At 34.5% G+C, this 17,149-nt stretch overlaps 1 protein-coding gene across 2 annotated transcripts in view; it reads left to right on the top strand.

Annotated features, from left to right (window-relative positions):
• Positions 1 to 5,663: 5,663 nt before the first annotated feature.
• LOC142330996 (1-acyl-sn-glycerol-3-phosphate acyltransferase gamma-like) overlaps positions 5,664 to 17,149 on the top strand; it is a 68,311-nt gene continuing 56,825 nt past the window's right edge. Inside the window, exon 1 of one of the 2 annotated variants that reach the window (XM_075376525.1) lies at positions 5,664 to 5,816. The gene's annotated coding sequence lies outside the window, so the exon portion shown is untranslated. The remainder of the gene's footprint in view (positions 5,817 to 17,149) is intronic. The other variant, XM_075376524.1, reaches the window with a different exon arrangement.

Here is a 17,149-nt window from a genome sequence, read left to right as displayed (position 1 = left end):
TCTTTACTTCTAATTCTTTAAAAACTATCTTTTGGTAAGTTGATAAAACTATCTATATAGGTTTCTTCATTAAATTTTACCTGAGACCCCCAGATGAAAGGCAGAGATGCTACCATTCTGCTATGGAGATTGGCAAATTGTAACTTAAATTGGTTAACTTATATTCTCCAGAAACTGATCACAAAATTGGTTTATTAGAAACTAAAAAAATATCTTTTATTAAAACTAATTATTTGGGAAAATTATTTTGTGAATAATAATGCAAAACCTTCATGTTATACAATGTTAGGACGTGAATATCAAATTGTAATCTATATTTTATCTTTTTGAGAAAGCTTTCTATTATTAGAACATTAAATGCTTCTCCCTTCCCTCAAATTTTGTCCATGAGAAGAAAGGTCTGTTTCATTAGTTTAAGGTTCACGTTATATCTGTATTTTTTTTGAGAATTTTTGTCTTCTCCAACGTAAGTCATGCATTAGATCATGAAAGGCAAAATAACAATATTTGTTTGTATTTTTTACTTCTATTCTATAAACTCAGAAATATTCATTTTATAGTGTTTTGTAAGTAATGTTTATTTGCTGAATAATATTATTATTATCTTTTAATTTATTTATATACCCAGCTAGTATTAAGAAAATAAAACATGTTAACTTGTTCTTGTGTTTACATTTATGAATGTAAAATCTTTACTGAAATGAATAACCACTTATTCATAAAAAATAACAATATTTACCTCTATCAAAACAAATAACAAAACTGTTTTTATGTAACTCCAATTACTATTTTTTTTCTTTCAAGGAAAGATCTTATACTTCCATTTCAGATAAATTGATTTTAAATTATCAAACCATTTAAAAAGATTTTTTCCTACCAATTTATTTAAAATACAATTAAAAGATTTTCTTTTATAGTAACAATATTACTTTGTCAATTTTTAAATAATACCATTAAAAAGTTGTTTAAATCTTAAGTTCTCTGCCATTCAATGAGTACCTAAGTATGTGTTCAAATAATCTATAAACACCTGAATTGTGATTATTTTATACATTTCATATCCAAAAACAATTTGGATTTTTGACTTTTTCTTAACTGCATGATTAAGCCCTCAATGAGAGCTTTTTAACAATATATCATAAGTGGTACTTATTTGCATTGGTTCCAAAGTTATAGCCAAATGAAATTTTAATTAATGAAATATTTGGATCTTACAATGGAAGGCACATCAGTTCAAATCAGACTTCATCTTTTTTTTAAATTTAAATATATTGATTTATAATTATTAACCTCTGATTGATAAAAAAACTTACAATTAATAATTCAATAATAACAATAAAAAAATTATGAAAAAATATCAGATGTTAGTAATGAAATAAAATTTTATGAACGTTTCATTTTAAAAAAATGTGTGTATGTAATTTAATAGACATACAATTAAGTCATGTGGTGTCCATATCAGATTTTTTATTTTATAACTAATTGTTAATTTTGTGATTTTGCTCAGACTAAAATTTTACCATAGTTTCCCTTCATTCATCCAAGCATATCCAGGAGCAGTTTAATTTTTTATCGATGGAGTAGCATATCTATTCATTCTTAATGTAATCTATATAATGTATTATTATCTACCGATCAGAATAAACATTTATTTATTTAGAACCTATAATGATGATTGTTTATCACAATAAATGATGCTGAAGGGATGAAGCCCTCCTCTAACTCAGTTTAATTAATATTGAAATACTGTGCTGTAATTACATCACAATTCAAGTCAGAATTCTAACTTTTTCAAAACTTAGAATTCTGGAGGCATATAAAATCAATGGTGTTAATTTAGTGATCTTAAGAAGTCTGAACTCTACTTGGCATCATAAGTCTTCTTTTCTTATTAAAAGTGTCTCATAATTACAATAATAATATCTGAGAAAATTATATAATCATTAAAATATAAAAGTAAACATTTGTGTGCATACTCCTCAAAATATGGTATTTTCATTTCTTAAAGTTTTAAAAACAACTGTTGCATTTGTAATCCATTTTACTATTCCTGTCATTAAATTGGTTTGCTCACTGCAACAACTAAAATTTTAAAATGAAAATTATTTGGGAAGTTAACTTTAACTACAAGTTATAAATGAATTATATTGTATCTTTTAATGTATAATACTTGCAAGAGTAAATGTCTTTAGATTGTGTTTAAATGTTTATGTTCCCCCACTTTGTTTTAAATTATTCAAAATATGTTTAAACAAATCAAAACTGCATAAAACATAATAAATATCTGCAGTAATATTGGTGGATGTTTTTTTGTATTTCCAATAACTTTTTCTTTAATTATACCTCAGATATCCCTTGATATTTTACTAAAACGTCATGTAAAAAAAATCAATGTTTTAAAAAACTGATGCATTCTGTATTCCCTAAATTTTGAAATTTTAAACAATATTTCTTGTTTTATTACATTTTTTAAATTCTGCCCAAATGATCGATCATTCCTACATACAAGGTAATAAAAAAATGGTTTTTTTTTTTAATCGATTTGGTAATATAGAATTTTTTTATAACAGTAATATTCACCACAACTTATGATTGATAATGACTCTTGACCACTTGGCTGATGATGGATACTACTGCTATTGTATTACAATCAACCACACATTTATTACATAGCACCTTTGGTTTATGACAAATATTATACAGCTTATATCTAGACCTTTTGTTTATAACAGGTGTTATTTATCTCTTTCATCGTTCATTCTATATTCTTGCATTATACAGATTACTATTTCCATGGTTGTTTCTTGGTCCAGTAAATATAATATAAAAAAATCTCTGATGTAGTTTTTTTATTTGAAAATATATGAGCTGTGTCTAACCTTAAAAAAGAGCCTTATCTATTCAATCAATTTGTATTTTTTTGTTTAATCAATTTATGTTCAAGTGTTATTCTTAACCAAATCAACACAATCTGAAGATTCATTTTTTGTTTTATAGAGTAGTTTGGTAATTAAGCTCCAAGTTTCTTCCACAAATTTAATCTATAGATTTGTTGTGATCTTTGTATTTCTTGTAATCAAAGAAAAAAGATTATATAAAATAATATAAAAACACTGCAAGAAAAAGAAACTAATAATCCTTTTTCTCTAAAGTTTGATAGCTGGGACTTTGTGCCAAATTAACAGTTTAAAATTGTTTAATTTGGCACTGACTTTAAAACACAAAACATTATGGACAAATTGGGAAAGAATATATTTTTTTTTAATTTTTTATTATTTTGTTTTGATGTTAGTATTATTTTATCTTAGGTATATTACATAATATGCAAGTTTATACATAAGCAGATAAAGAACGATTCTGTATATATTTTTTATCTGCTTCAGGAGGAATATCAGTAATATTACTTTGCTAATAATTACTTAAACCAAGGTAGTATTTCTTAATAAAAAAAACCTTACCTTACATTTTACATATTTTCAGTTTGAACTGAAAAATATTTCTTCTAATTTAGTCTTAATCTATTTAAGTAATAATTAAATAAATATTCAGGTCAAGGATGTCAGCAAAGTCAAGTACAACATTATTCTACCTTATTTAGTTATGTATTAAGATATCTTAATAAGTGACTAGATATAGAGTAAACAGGTTATATACCTATAGTGAAAACAATATTAGAGAAGGAAGGTTCAGATTTAATCCTTTGGTGGGTCTTAGATGGTTTTTCCTCCACTGAACTAGAATCCATTTGATTAACGCATAGGGGGCATTCATTAATATCTCTTGAAGGTAATTCATAAGAAATATATTTAGGTTCATATTTTTTAATGTTGTAGTCATTATTAAGTTCACTATTAGCAGTTTCAGTATTTGAAACTTCTGAAACGAACTCATCTGTTGATTGTTCTATTTTTTCAGTTTTGTCTGAAATTTTAGAATTAACTTTAAGTTTCTGTTTTTTAGATTTATTCCTATTTTCATTTTCACTGTTATCTGTCTTTAAAAGGCCCTCATCATTAAGTTTTTTATTACTAATACTTATTTGCGTATCCTCAATTATAGAAATGGGATACCTTGGGTTACATGAGATGTTCTCATTTTCTTGTTTATAATTATTTTTATTAAAATCTGTATTTATTGGTGATGAACAGTTATCCTTTTCCACAATATTATTAGAGTATAGGTAATAATCATCCATTGTCACAATTTGTTTTTCAAATCTATTTGTACCTTTTAACTTTGCTTGCATTTCTAATTGTTTCTCTAAATATTTAATTCTGTTTAATAAGAGTAGTACTGTTCTTTGCTCTGCAGTGTTAATCCCAGATGATAAGTACTGATTAATGTTGAGTGTTATACTGTTAGAATTGAGCATATCATACTGAAATTCATCTTCGCTGGCTTTGGATTTTTTAAATTCATTATGTATCTTTCTCTTTCTCTGTTTCAAATTAGTAACACATTTTCCTGTTTCGCTCTCTTGCTCATTTTCATTATTGTGATTAAAAATGTCTTCAGCCTGCAAAAAGTTATTTTTTGTTTGAAAACTAAATTCATTAACTACACTTTGTCTTTTTGATTTTCTTTTTTTAACTTTTTCTGTTTTTTGATGCAGTTCAGGTGAAATATCCATTGCTTCCATAACTGTTGCTCTATGTAATTCAGGTTTCATTACCTTTAATTTGTTAAAACTGCATACTTGACCCAGTTTATTATTTGTTCCACACCCAGTAAGTGAATCTTGTTTTGCTGGGTTTATGTATTGCAATTCTGATATTTGGGTTTCTAATGTTTTTATTTTTTGAGATAAGATAGCGGAAATTTTTGATTTTTCATCATTTGCACCTTCTACATATTTGTTTAATTTATTAACTTTACCATGATTAGATCTATTTGTTTTTCTTAATGAATTTGAACTTCGTTTTTCATTATTCCTTGTTTTTCTTGATGAATCTGAACTCTGTTTTTCACTGCTCCCATTACATTGGTTACTTTCTTCAGTGCTAGATTTGTATGTTTTTCTTTTACCTGTTCCTAATAATTGGGAGTTCTTCATCTGCAATTTATGGGAAATTAAATGAACGGAGTTTTTATTTCCTAAGTTGATAGGGAATTTTCCAACAGAATATTCGTTTATTTCTTTTTCAGGTTTTGGATCCATTTCAAAATGCACAGATTTACTTTCTTCAGATTCGGATTTTTTATCTTTTGGACGTATAGTGTTTTTCTTATCATAATTAACACTAGTATTTTCTTTGCTTGATTTACTTTGCGGTTTTATAATCTCTGACCATTTTGCTACACTCGTAAAATAGGACCAAAACGAAGTTCGTTTGGAAGATTCCTTAATATCGCTAAAATTTCTTGTACTATTTAATTTTACTTCCTCACTTTGTGCCATTACAACAAAATTTTCATTTCTTTTGCATAATGTGCAAATTTTTTACACTTAAATTCCAAAATATACAACGGATAAAGAAATATGCTACTGCTTTAAATGTTAACCTACATTTTAATTTTATTCTGGATTTTATAATGTAAACAATTTGACTATACTAATTTTTATTTTCGTTATCAGGTATGCCAATCTCAAAAATATCGTTTGTAAGAGTTATGTGCTAATATACTATTGAAGAAATTGTAGTTTATAATTTATTGCGGCATTTTTTAGAATGTAATCTTACATTTCAATTCAGACACGTTATTTTTTATCTGCTTATTGTCTTTTGTGAATTATTAATCATTTGCAAATAATTGGCAACATCAATGGTCTCAGTTTTTGTTGCGTATTGTAATGGGAACCTAGTACTTGTTCCGAGGTGAGATTTACTTTATGAAAATAATTGAAATATACGTTTAGTGATTAAAATTTCAATTTAGATAATATTGCTGATATATAGTCTGTGTAGTTATTATCCTGTTCTAAAATAATTAATTAATCTAGAATATATTTTTTACCAATCGAAGTCTCATTTGCTGTGACCTAGACCATGTATCTACGTATTTAGGATAAGCGGTTTTCTTAAATTGTTATTTACTGTTACATTAATTTTTATTTCTCTCTCAAAATAACATCGTTTCTTAAATTTGTTTTGTATATATATAACAACTTGTTTTTAAAAATTTTTGTATAAATTTGAGGTTAAGTTGCATTTATTATTTTTAACGTGTTTTTTTTGTCGTCAAATATTATAATTAGTAATCTAATTAAATGGTTTTTGTATTGAAATTGCCCAATTCATTTTATTTACCATTAGGTTATCTGATTTATTTGAACAGTATTGGAAGCATTCGTATGTTGCCTCCAACATCAAGCTTGTGCAATTCTTTTTGTGAATATACATGTCATTGAAGACTATGCATATCTGCATCAAAAAATGTTACCATTATTTTGTGTTAGTATTCATATACGTATTTGAATGCTGCTTTATGGTTTAATTCTGTGATTGATTGATTTTTTGTTTTAGAATTACCTTAGTTTTATACGTTGTTGCTCGTGATTATATTTTATATTTGGCATAAATGTCAAGAATTTAATCAGTTTTAGTGCATGTATTGGAAGATATTTTTGTATTGTAAGACAATATTTTCATTATTATAACACATTATTTTCACTAGTTATGTGGTGAAGGTTTGGTCTTTCTGTTCATTCTGATTGCTATTTTTATTGTAGTGTCATCTCTCGAAGTATGCTTTCCTTGGCTAAGTGTAAAGTCGACAGTTTGGCTCTAATATTTAACAAGTTTAGATAAATAAAAAAATCATTTTCCTAAGATATTATTTGTTAAATTTTTTCTAATGTTTAAGAATTAGCTTACACAAAGCAGCTTGATACAGCAAACATATATGCTTTCTTAACCTTTCTTTTTCCTGCTTAGCTTCCGGGAATTACCGTTCGGGTATTATTTAAGAGGATGATATGTATTAGTGTAAATGAAGTGTAGTCTTGTACAGTTTCAGTTCGGCCATTCGTGAGATCTGTGGTTAATTGAAACCCAACCACCAAAGAACACTGGTATCTGGTATCCACAATCTAGAATTCAAATCCGTATAAAAGTAACTGCCTTTACTAGGACTTGAACGCTGGAAATCTTGACTTCCAAATCAGCTGATTTGGGAAGACGCATTCACCACTAGACCAACCTGGGGGATCATGCTTTCTTAACCTAGCAGATATTATCATAGCCTTAAAACAAATGATAAAAATTTACCAGGTTGTGTTTTCTGATCCTAGTATATTTGTATATCTTTATGTTTTGTTTTAATGTTGGTTTGCACAGACCCTAATAAGGTAATAATATCAGATGAGATGAGAAGGTGCATCAGATTTGATATACGTACACTCAAAATACAAACATTCAATCACAACTTACCATCGAGTAGTAGGAAGAAAATATGGCAATGAGTTATTCTAGTAAGCAAAATTATTGCTTTTATTTGGCTTACATTTTTAAATGTAGGGATCATATGATAGATCTTATTAAGAAGCTGCTGTACAGCTTGTTTTAAAAAGTAACTTTAAAAACAAGTTTGGTTTTGGTGGCTGATAATTGTGATTTTGACTCTGAACTGTGAGGTTGTTTTGCACTATCTACTCTCAAAAAATGGAAATAAAAAATTCAACTCATTTAAATTTAACTCAAAAAAAAAAAATCATTATAAATGTCATTTCTTTTAATTCTTGCCTTACAGCTAATTGCTTTGTAGTAAGGTTATTTTGGGCTGATGAAGCCCACCAAAGTAAAATAAGCTTTATGTGACAAAAAAAGATGTCAGTGTAGTAAAACAGTGTTATCATAATATTTATTTATTTATTAATAAAAAAATCCCTTTTGGCATGCCGCAAGGCAGAGGTAGATTTCACCAGTGCTAAGTAGGGGATAAAAAAGATTTCTACTTTAAAGTTAAGAAATACTTCAAATTTACTCAATATGACAATTGGTTAAATGTGAAAAATGTTTCATATGTTTACGACAAGCCCTATCTTCTTACAATTTCAACAAAATTTTGGTCATCCCTTACTGTAAGGGTTGGTCATATCAAAAATTATTTCAGACAAGAATTTTAGGTAATGTTTACAGGACTAATGACTACTTTAAACAGATTCGATACCATGCCTATTAAGGGAGGTATTTTTTTTATCTTTGAAACCTCATTTTTTCAACCGCCTGGGCCAATGGTTGTTGATATCAAAAAATTTTACTTAGATAAGTTTTAGGCCGTTATCTAAAGAATATTACAAACTTAAACGAATTCAATATTTTTCTTAATAAGAAAGTTATAGCGATTATTTGTTTTTTCAAAAAAGGCCCCCATTTCCACCCTCATGGTCCAACTTTGCTCATTAACGAACTCGACCAAGATTTTGGATTGTTATATTTTATGTATCAATTTGAAAGTAATTGGCGCAAAATTATGGCAGTTATCGTGTCCACAAGAAAGTGAAATATATATAAACTTTTGAACTGACAGTGGTTTTGGAGTCTGGGAGATGTGAAATGCGAAGATATGTCAAAATTTTCCGTCAGTTGAATCATTGTACCCATTACAATAGGTAGCTTTCTTATGAAATATACCTAAAATAGAACTGATTGCAATTTAGAGCAGCACCCCGAATGTCTGGGAGATTGACCAATAAAGTTGAGAGGTCTGAGGCCTGGAAAATTGAAAAGTTTGGTCTATTTTGTAATCTAATTACGGTCATGTTACGCGATTGTTATAATATATCTTTTAATAAATAAAGTTGTACATAGTCCTTTTCTTTTTTATTTGAATGAAAAATTTATTTCCATAAATACATGTACTAAACTTCTAAATTAAAACCTGTGTTGTAACTCAGGTATACCTGGTATATATATATATATTCATATATTTCTGTATTTAAAAAGATTACTTAATTATGATATTGTTTACATTTATCAGAACATAAACACTTGTATTTGGGTCTATCCATTTGAAGTGTACAAAAAAAAAAAACAAAAATTGCCATTTACTAAAATAGCAGCCAAGCTTGGTTGTCGGTGATGCTGCTGTTAATTACATTATTATTTACTATGCAGTGTGCAGTAAGATTAGTATTTTGAATATTATATGCGAACTGACCATTTTAAATGCAATTACCGCTTTTCAGGCATCTGATTTTTTTTGTGAAGAAGTGATATCTAATTTCATTTCTTTTATTATACTTGATGAAAACTATGTAGGTGATCAGTTATCAGATGAACACTTATCCAAAAAAAATTAACGTTATTAAAATTCTCTTTTTTATATTATTATATTTATATTATACAAATGTATCACGAACTTCTTCCGGGACTTTCATAACCTATTCTACCCTGAGATGGAAAAGGTTCCTAAAGTGCTTCGTTTATGAGTTACGGTTAGTGAAAGATTCGCTCGGATTTCAGCTATTCCGGTGAAATGAGGTCGGACTGAAATTTTTAGGAAATTAAATAAGAGGTAGAATTAGTGATTTATTTTGGTTTTTGACCCGAAAATAAAAAATTAAATAGGTCGCAGAACCGTATCTGCAGTATTTTTTGAGAGATCTGGTAAAAACCAATAAACTTGGGTAAAACACCCTTAATTATGTTTGATGTACCGTAACTTTGTTAAATGTATATTAACACATAAAACTATTAAACAAAACTTTAATGCTGAACAAAATGGTGTGTGTGAGATACATTCATCTCACCGACGATATTCGGCACATGCTATTCGTAACGCTATTTTTCGTTGTACTCTCTCTACGTACGTCCTATTTCTGTTACTTCTCAGAGTCCTGTGCCACACTGTCATACCGTTCAACAGTATAGAATTCACATGTGAGTACAGTTTCCTAATTGAGGCTCGCGGTCCAGTAGTTTAGACTTTGTACCACTTGTTTAGCTCTAGAACAAACCTCCTGTACATGAAAAGTAAAGGAACTTCTGTGGTCTAGCCACATCCCCAGACATTTTGTATTTCTGACGAACTGGGCCGGGCCTTCCTCAGTCACAATCGGAGTATGCCTTATAATTCGTCACAATCTGAGTATGCCTTATAATTCGTCCCCCCGTCATCGAGATCGCCACCGTTTTTTTGTGCGAGAGCCGGAGTCCTCTAGTTCTCGACCATCTATTTACCATTTGCTACGTCCTCCTCCTTCTTTGCAGTGACCACTAGCGCAAGGTCTTCAGCGAAAGCTATTGCTTGCACTCCTGTGTATTCTAATTGCAAAATCCCATCGAACGTAAGATTTCATAGAATGGGTCCCAAAACTGCCCTGATGCATCCCACTTGACACGTTAAATTTAATCTCACTATTGCATATTTGGTATGCCAAAAATCTTTCTTATAAATATCTCTATATCATTCGTCTGAGATATGGCGGTATATTGACGTTCTTCATCACTTCATATTGGTTCCCACCTCAGGGCATTGTATACATCCACTAATGTGACTACAGAAATTCGGCGCGTGCGCCACATGCCCTTTGCCGCGTTATCAACCAATTTCATCACCTCTTTCATTGCATCCGTCGCTGATTTCCCTGATCGAAATCCAAATTGCCACTGGCTAATATCTTCCTCTCTCCAATATAGGCCTCCAACCTCGCCTCGTTCATCTTTTCTAGTAATCTACAAAAATTATTTATAACACAAATTGTTCTATAAGGAATTGTGGCTAGCTCCTGACCTACCTGGTTTGTTTATTAAAACCAGTCTTGATCATTTCCACGAAGTCGCTATAAAATCGCCTTTCAGCATATTGTTCATTACCAACAGTGTAACACGCGCTTCTTCCACCAGTATCCGGACGACTTTTACCAGAATGACGTCTTATGCAGTTTCATTTACCTGCCTGCAGTCTAATTCCTGTTTAGTGAACACCGGTATTTCATCGGCCACTAGTTCCTCTACATGGATCTACTTGTTTCTGAAGGAGTACATCTATCTACATATTCAAGCACCTTGTCTTCTGGTATCACTGGCAATCGTCTACCTAGTCTTCCGAAAACTAACTGGTACCCTCTTCCCCAGGGATCTCTGTCGATATCTTCGCAAAGGTCTTTCCAACACTTGTTCTTGGCTTTCTTGATGGCTGCTGTGTATTTGGATCTAGCCTCCTCGTATTTTTTTTTGGCCTCATCTTTGCGAAGTTGACACCCACGTCTATTAACTCTTTGTAGTTTCCTTCTAGCTACCCAAGCTCTTTTACGTAAGACCTCTAGCTCAGGTCCCCACCAATACGTATGTCTTTTTTCGGGCACTTGTACCAGGACTCCCGTCTTGTCACATTCTACAGTAACAATTTCTGTCAGTTTTTCAGGGTCTGTTAATTCAGCCACTTTCTCACCAATCACCTCCAAAAAACGAACACACCCGCGCCTAGAGGTGATGGTTCTACCAGGCTTAATTATTTTTAGTATCGTTACCTCATTCGCTATTATGTAATGGTCCGACAGACTCTCTTCATCTAATATTCTCCAATTAATTAGAGTAGTTACATGATCTTCAGAGATGAAAGTCGTCAAGTGTCGAGCTGGCTTCCCCGCGACAAAAAGTGGGGTTCATCATTGTTCATACAAATCAACCTTAGAGTATTGATTTTTTCCCCCAAACGTTGTCCCTACAAGTTTCGCACAGTCCCCGCAAACTTTGGAGATTTAGCGTTAAAGTCGCCAGCCAGAATTATTTTTCTGCCTCTGAACGTTAGAATTTCATGCACTAATTCATCAAGGAGAGCCACAAAACTGACAACTCCCTCATTTGGGGAATGGTACACAGCGAAAATCACAGTGTCCCTCAAGTCTGTCCAGACATAACCTTCTCCAGCTCTACATATTCCTACTGGAGGCCCTACTGAAGGAAAGCCAATTGCCACTGTCAAATTCTCGTCTTATCCATTTAGGCCTAGAATTCACTGATACATTAGGCTCCGCAGCAATTATAATGCGTACTCTATTTTGCATAGCCAATGTCCAGCAGTTGTCATGTGCCCATCTGCTACGATTTATATTTTAATTGTAGTATCTTCATTTCTGGGGCTTACACCTTCCGGTCTAGTGGCCCTCCGAACTACATATCGCGCATGTCGTTGGGCCTTTGCATTGAGCGCTCTTATGGCCCGCTTTCCCACAGTTAAAGCATAACTGACTTCTATCTACTCCTTTGCAATCCGCTGAGACATGGCCCGAAGCCCAACAACGATAACATCTGTCTTCATGTACTCGGATAAAGGCTCGACAATGTATCCAGCCTATCCGTACGCGAGCCTCTGTTAACTTCATCGCTGCGCGATATGTCGTGATCACAGTTGCATTTTTGGTTTCACCATAAGCAGGTCTTATCGACGAGATCTTAACTCATCTTCACCTCCGATTACCTGAGCTATTGCATCCTTAATTTCTTGCTCACTGGTCTCAGTGTCAGTATCTGTTAGATGTACTATTGTTCTACGTCCGCCTCTGGGCCTCATATCGACCTGTAATTCTACCGTCTTAGCTCGTAACGTAGTAGTAAGTGCCTCAGCCTTCTCTTTCCCGTTAAATCGTATACATAATTCTTCATTATTCCCTTTCCTAAGGGACCACACTTCTCCAGCCTGTTCCCGGGTAACGTTTTGTTTCATACTCCTTAGTCAAAGCAGAGGACTATGCCCCCTGCTTTGACTATTATAGTTCGGTTGTCTTGTACAGGTGGAGTAACACGCTTGATCCACCGACTTTTGCTTTCCTGATTTACAACTTCTGACTTTGGAATCAAAACTCTCACTTTGTCTTCTCTATCCTTTTGTTAAATATACCAGTACTTTCCTAATGAGGTTCCCAAGTCTACCTCCTGATAGTATAAAAGTCGCTGCCTTATGGTTTCTAGTATTTTCTTCGTGGCTTTTAATATTATCATTACTGAATTTGCCTCTCCTTTAACTGTTTCATAATAAATATTGTATTTACTGGCATAAGATACACATACGATACATACATAAGATACAATAAGCTGACCCCTCAGCTTGCTCATGTCGTATGATAACTGTATCGTTTTTGACAATGACTCCAGAGATCACTCGCACGACACCACGAACAGGGTGATTTTCGTCCGGATTGGCCTTGTAGGTCATAAAATCTAATTATGGTCTCCCCCATGGGTTATTTCCTCAACTTGAGAAACTTTTGAAATTATTTCCGCCAGCCATCTTCTAACGGATAACGCTACCAAGTCCTCATCAGATAAGTCTGTGTCCAACTGTTCTTTTATTCTGAGATCGTGAGACCCCTCAGTTTGTGTCGCCTGCGTAATCGTTGTCAGGGATGGTGACAAATTCCATCAGTCCTTTAAACCCTTTGTATATTCGACAAAGCTCCTATTCATATATTGTTATATATTTCTACAGGCCTGCTTCTGAATTTTATTTCAGATTAAACACTAGAAGTCCTAACTTAGTAATTAGTTCATCCATTGTCCCCACAACAGATTCCTTCTCTTCCGATGACATCTGTCTGCACCTGTTTTTGCCTTTAGCATACTCTTTCTTCACCTTTGAGAGTGCCTTTGAACGTGATAGTTCAGCGAACTATCACGTTCCGCTGAATCAGCCAGCGGAAGTGATCTTTCCATTGTTGAACCAAACGTCTAATCGAAAAACTAATGAGCGGACTGTCTTCAGCGCCAAATTCCGCTTAGCCACTCGCCAAAATCGTGGGGAGGCTTTTTTGGGAGTCACGAAAATGTATCCACCCAAATCCGGGGTCGAATTTGGGGGGGCTTCAGGAAGGATACAGGACGCAAAGATCCCAGGGGGTTTTGAGTTAGGAGTTATGGGAAGGGAGCTAGCATAGAAAAAAGGAATCCTCTTATAAACTGCCTCAACACTTAGAATTATTTCTGAAGTAATATCTGAACGGTAATTCCCGGCGGCTAAACTGGAAAAAAAACAAAAAGGATCCCAATCCCAAAACAATAAGCTTGACTTTTCACATTCTTCGAGAAACAGATTCACTGCCGTCAGTACAGATTTGTACCATCTACAAACGATCTATCCAACAGAACAGGACGCTGTTATTGATGAAATTAAACTTAAGACAGCCCTGAAGAACTAAAAAGAGCAATAAAAACAGTACAGAAGCGTGCCAAGAAATGTGTTGAAAACACATGAGTGATGTGTCCTACTCGACATTGTTATTGATGAAATTATTACCGATGCAGTTCAGCGCAGTCCAGGCGTCAGTACACGACGTCTTTCTAAGCGGATCAGAGTTTCTCTTTCGATAGTTTGGAGGACACTCCAACCCTGTAGTGGGAAGACACCCACCTTCTGACGTTTCCCCACACTACCCCCTCCGTTCTAAGCCCTGAGGGGCTTTACCGGAGGTCGTCTTTAGACCCTTTAACTGATTATATCTCACAGTCATCAGCCAGGCCTCGGTTGGGATACCACCGATGTAAATGCCTCTGCAGACATTTGCATCAGTAAATACATATCAAATTTCGCCTTCACGTAGGCCTCAAACGGACATCTTCACATCCAGCCGAACATGATTACCTCATACTAACTAACCGAAACCGCGGAAGCGCGAAACCTGCGCCTAGTACAAATTTGATGACACCATTCGTGACTGAATCTCTCAGAAGACGAACGAGTTTAAAGTTAAATCAGTGCTACACTCGTACCAATCAAAATTTGTTTTACGCAACATAAAGATTCAGACCTACACCCAAATAAGTCACCTAAGAAGGGGAACGCAACCTCATAACGGTCCACGCAGGAGCCGGGGACAAACCCCGCACCACCACCCGGTCCCATTATGATGTCTGGGGTGGCATTACAAAGTCACGATCACGACCGCCACCGGCGGAGGGAAGCTACGCCACCGGTCGCACGGGTTAACATACCCCGGCAGCGCGGCCACCCCCACCAGCGGAAATCCCAAAGCGAATCACAAACAATAAAAATATAACCGTGGCACGATGCCAGTGCGCCTACCTCCAACAAATTCAATGCCTAAACCGGAATAATAGCCACCCGGAATCCTACCATGATCGAGTACATCGATTAAATTCCCTCTGCAGACATACACATCGCAAGAAAAACAGCCACTATAGACCATTCCTCCCGGATCATCCAGCTGGTACGGAGATCCAGAAAGGAATGTATTCTCTCAAGTTCCCTAACAGCTCGTGAAGGCCTCAGCTACTTCGAGGTGAACTGTTAGTTCCCTAACAGTTCGACCTCGTATCGGGGACAGACGTAGAGGACGTGGTCCACTGTGTCATCAGTCCCGCAATGCGGACATTGACTCGAATCCACCAAACGAAACCTAGCCAAACTCACCCGAAAGGCACCATGCCTGGAAACTGTGTGATATACAGATTGCGGGAGACCCATCTAATCGCACCTAAATTAGACACTATAGGAAATGTACCATGCGTGTAGCGACCTGTGAGGGATTCATCCCACCTGACTTGTCAAAACGCAAGGCCCGGTCTTCAATCCTCTGCTTTTGTTCTGACGTCAATAGGTTATTTACGTTGGAAGTGTAGCGTTCCTTACGCTCATTAGCCAAGATATCTATTGGTTTGACTCTGGCTATAACACAGACTGCGTCCCGTGAGACTGTTCTGTAACCGCTTATAACAGCCAGCAAGAGGAATCGCTGGGCCCGCAGCAAAATCTCCGCGCAATACCGAAAGGTCTTGCGGTGAGCCCAGACAGGCGCAGCATACAACATAATAGCTTCACTGACACTTTTGTAAAGGATACGCATGGTACGGTAATTCAACCTCCAATCGGGATGAATGACTTGATGGATTCCATAAAAAGTATCAGCGGCCTTTTTTGCTACATACTGTAGATGTTCCTTGAACTGAAAATTCTCATCAAGGATAACACCCAGGTATTTTTGAGTCGTAACGTACCGAATGGGAAGATTAGTCATCCGAACCCGGATTCGTCGGGAAGCAGCCAATCGGCACTTAAGCAACATCATCTCGGGCTGAAAATCATCTTATGTTGGAGACTCCACAGTTGGAGTGTCTCACAAGCACGAGCAGCTCGGAATTCTGCCTCGTTACTTGAATCCCCTTCAGTCAGTAGCAGCGCGTCGCCAGCATAAGCGATGACACGACAACCACGTGGCAACCGTAAACGCAACATCGAATCTAATTATATAATCCAAAGAAAGGGACTTGGAACAATGCCCTGAGGTCATCCTTTAGTTAAGGTTTTACAAACCTTGGAGCCGCCATCACGCAGGGAAACGGTCCGATGGCTGACACGACACTTAAACAAAACAAGTTTTATCCTTATCATTAATAGTTGGTTCAACATCTACACCCAAGGAGACGGTCACTTCGCTTGGAGTTCTGCAACTGGTGGAATACAAATCAACAACTCTACAAGTACGTTTTGTTTGCCGATGAGGCAAATTTCACTTGACATGGCATCATCAACTTATGCAATTAGCATACATGGACAGAAGTAAATCCCCATGAAATGGTGGAAGGCAGTTTTCAACACTGATTTAGAGTCAATGTGTGGTGCGGCCTTCATCATAATCAGCTGTTTGGATCGTTCATATTACCTGGCCGCTTAAATGGTGAGGTCTACTTGCTGTTTCTTCAAGAATTGCCGCAGTTACTTAAAGATATTCCTCTAGCGCCGAGACACAAAGTATATTTTCAGCACAATGGCGTGCCTCCCACTTCTCTTGTGCCATTTCCACTCATCTAAATCATTTCCTTGAGAAAAGGATCGGTTGTGGAGATCCACATTCCTGGCCACCAATATTGCCTGATGAGAAATAATTGTTTACAAACAAATTACATTTATAAACTAATTTACAAACTAATTGAGGAATAATTGTTTACAAATGAATGTGGCTGAGCAAATGGACAGCCCTGAAGAATTAAACGTGTGAACAAAAGCAATACAGAAGCGTGCCAAGAAATGTATTGAAATTGCAGGGCTCATTTTTGAGCATTTATTATAAACTGGTACCTATAATGCACTTTGGTCTGGTGTACTTTTCTATATAAAATTCTAATTTTTTTCTAACTTTTCTTTGTTTTATTTGACTTATCTTACACAATTTTGTTCAGAATTAAATTCTCCACAAATTTTGTTAAAAAGTTTTATGAAGTTGAAATCCGAACAAAATCTTTCTCTAGCCATA

This window comes from Lycorma delicatula, chromosome 10 (genome assembly GCF_047948215.1).
Source record: "Lycorma delicatula isolate Av1 chromosome 10, ASM4794821v1, whole genome shotgun sequence".
Lineage (NCBI taxonomy): Eukaryota > Metazoa > Arthropoda > Insecta > Hemiptera > Fulgoridae > Lycorma > Lycorma delicatula.
Note: the sequence above shows the minus strand (reverse complement) of the source record. Positions and strands in the feature narration are given on the sequence as shown.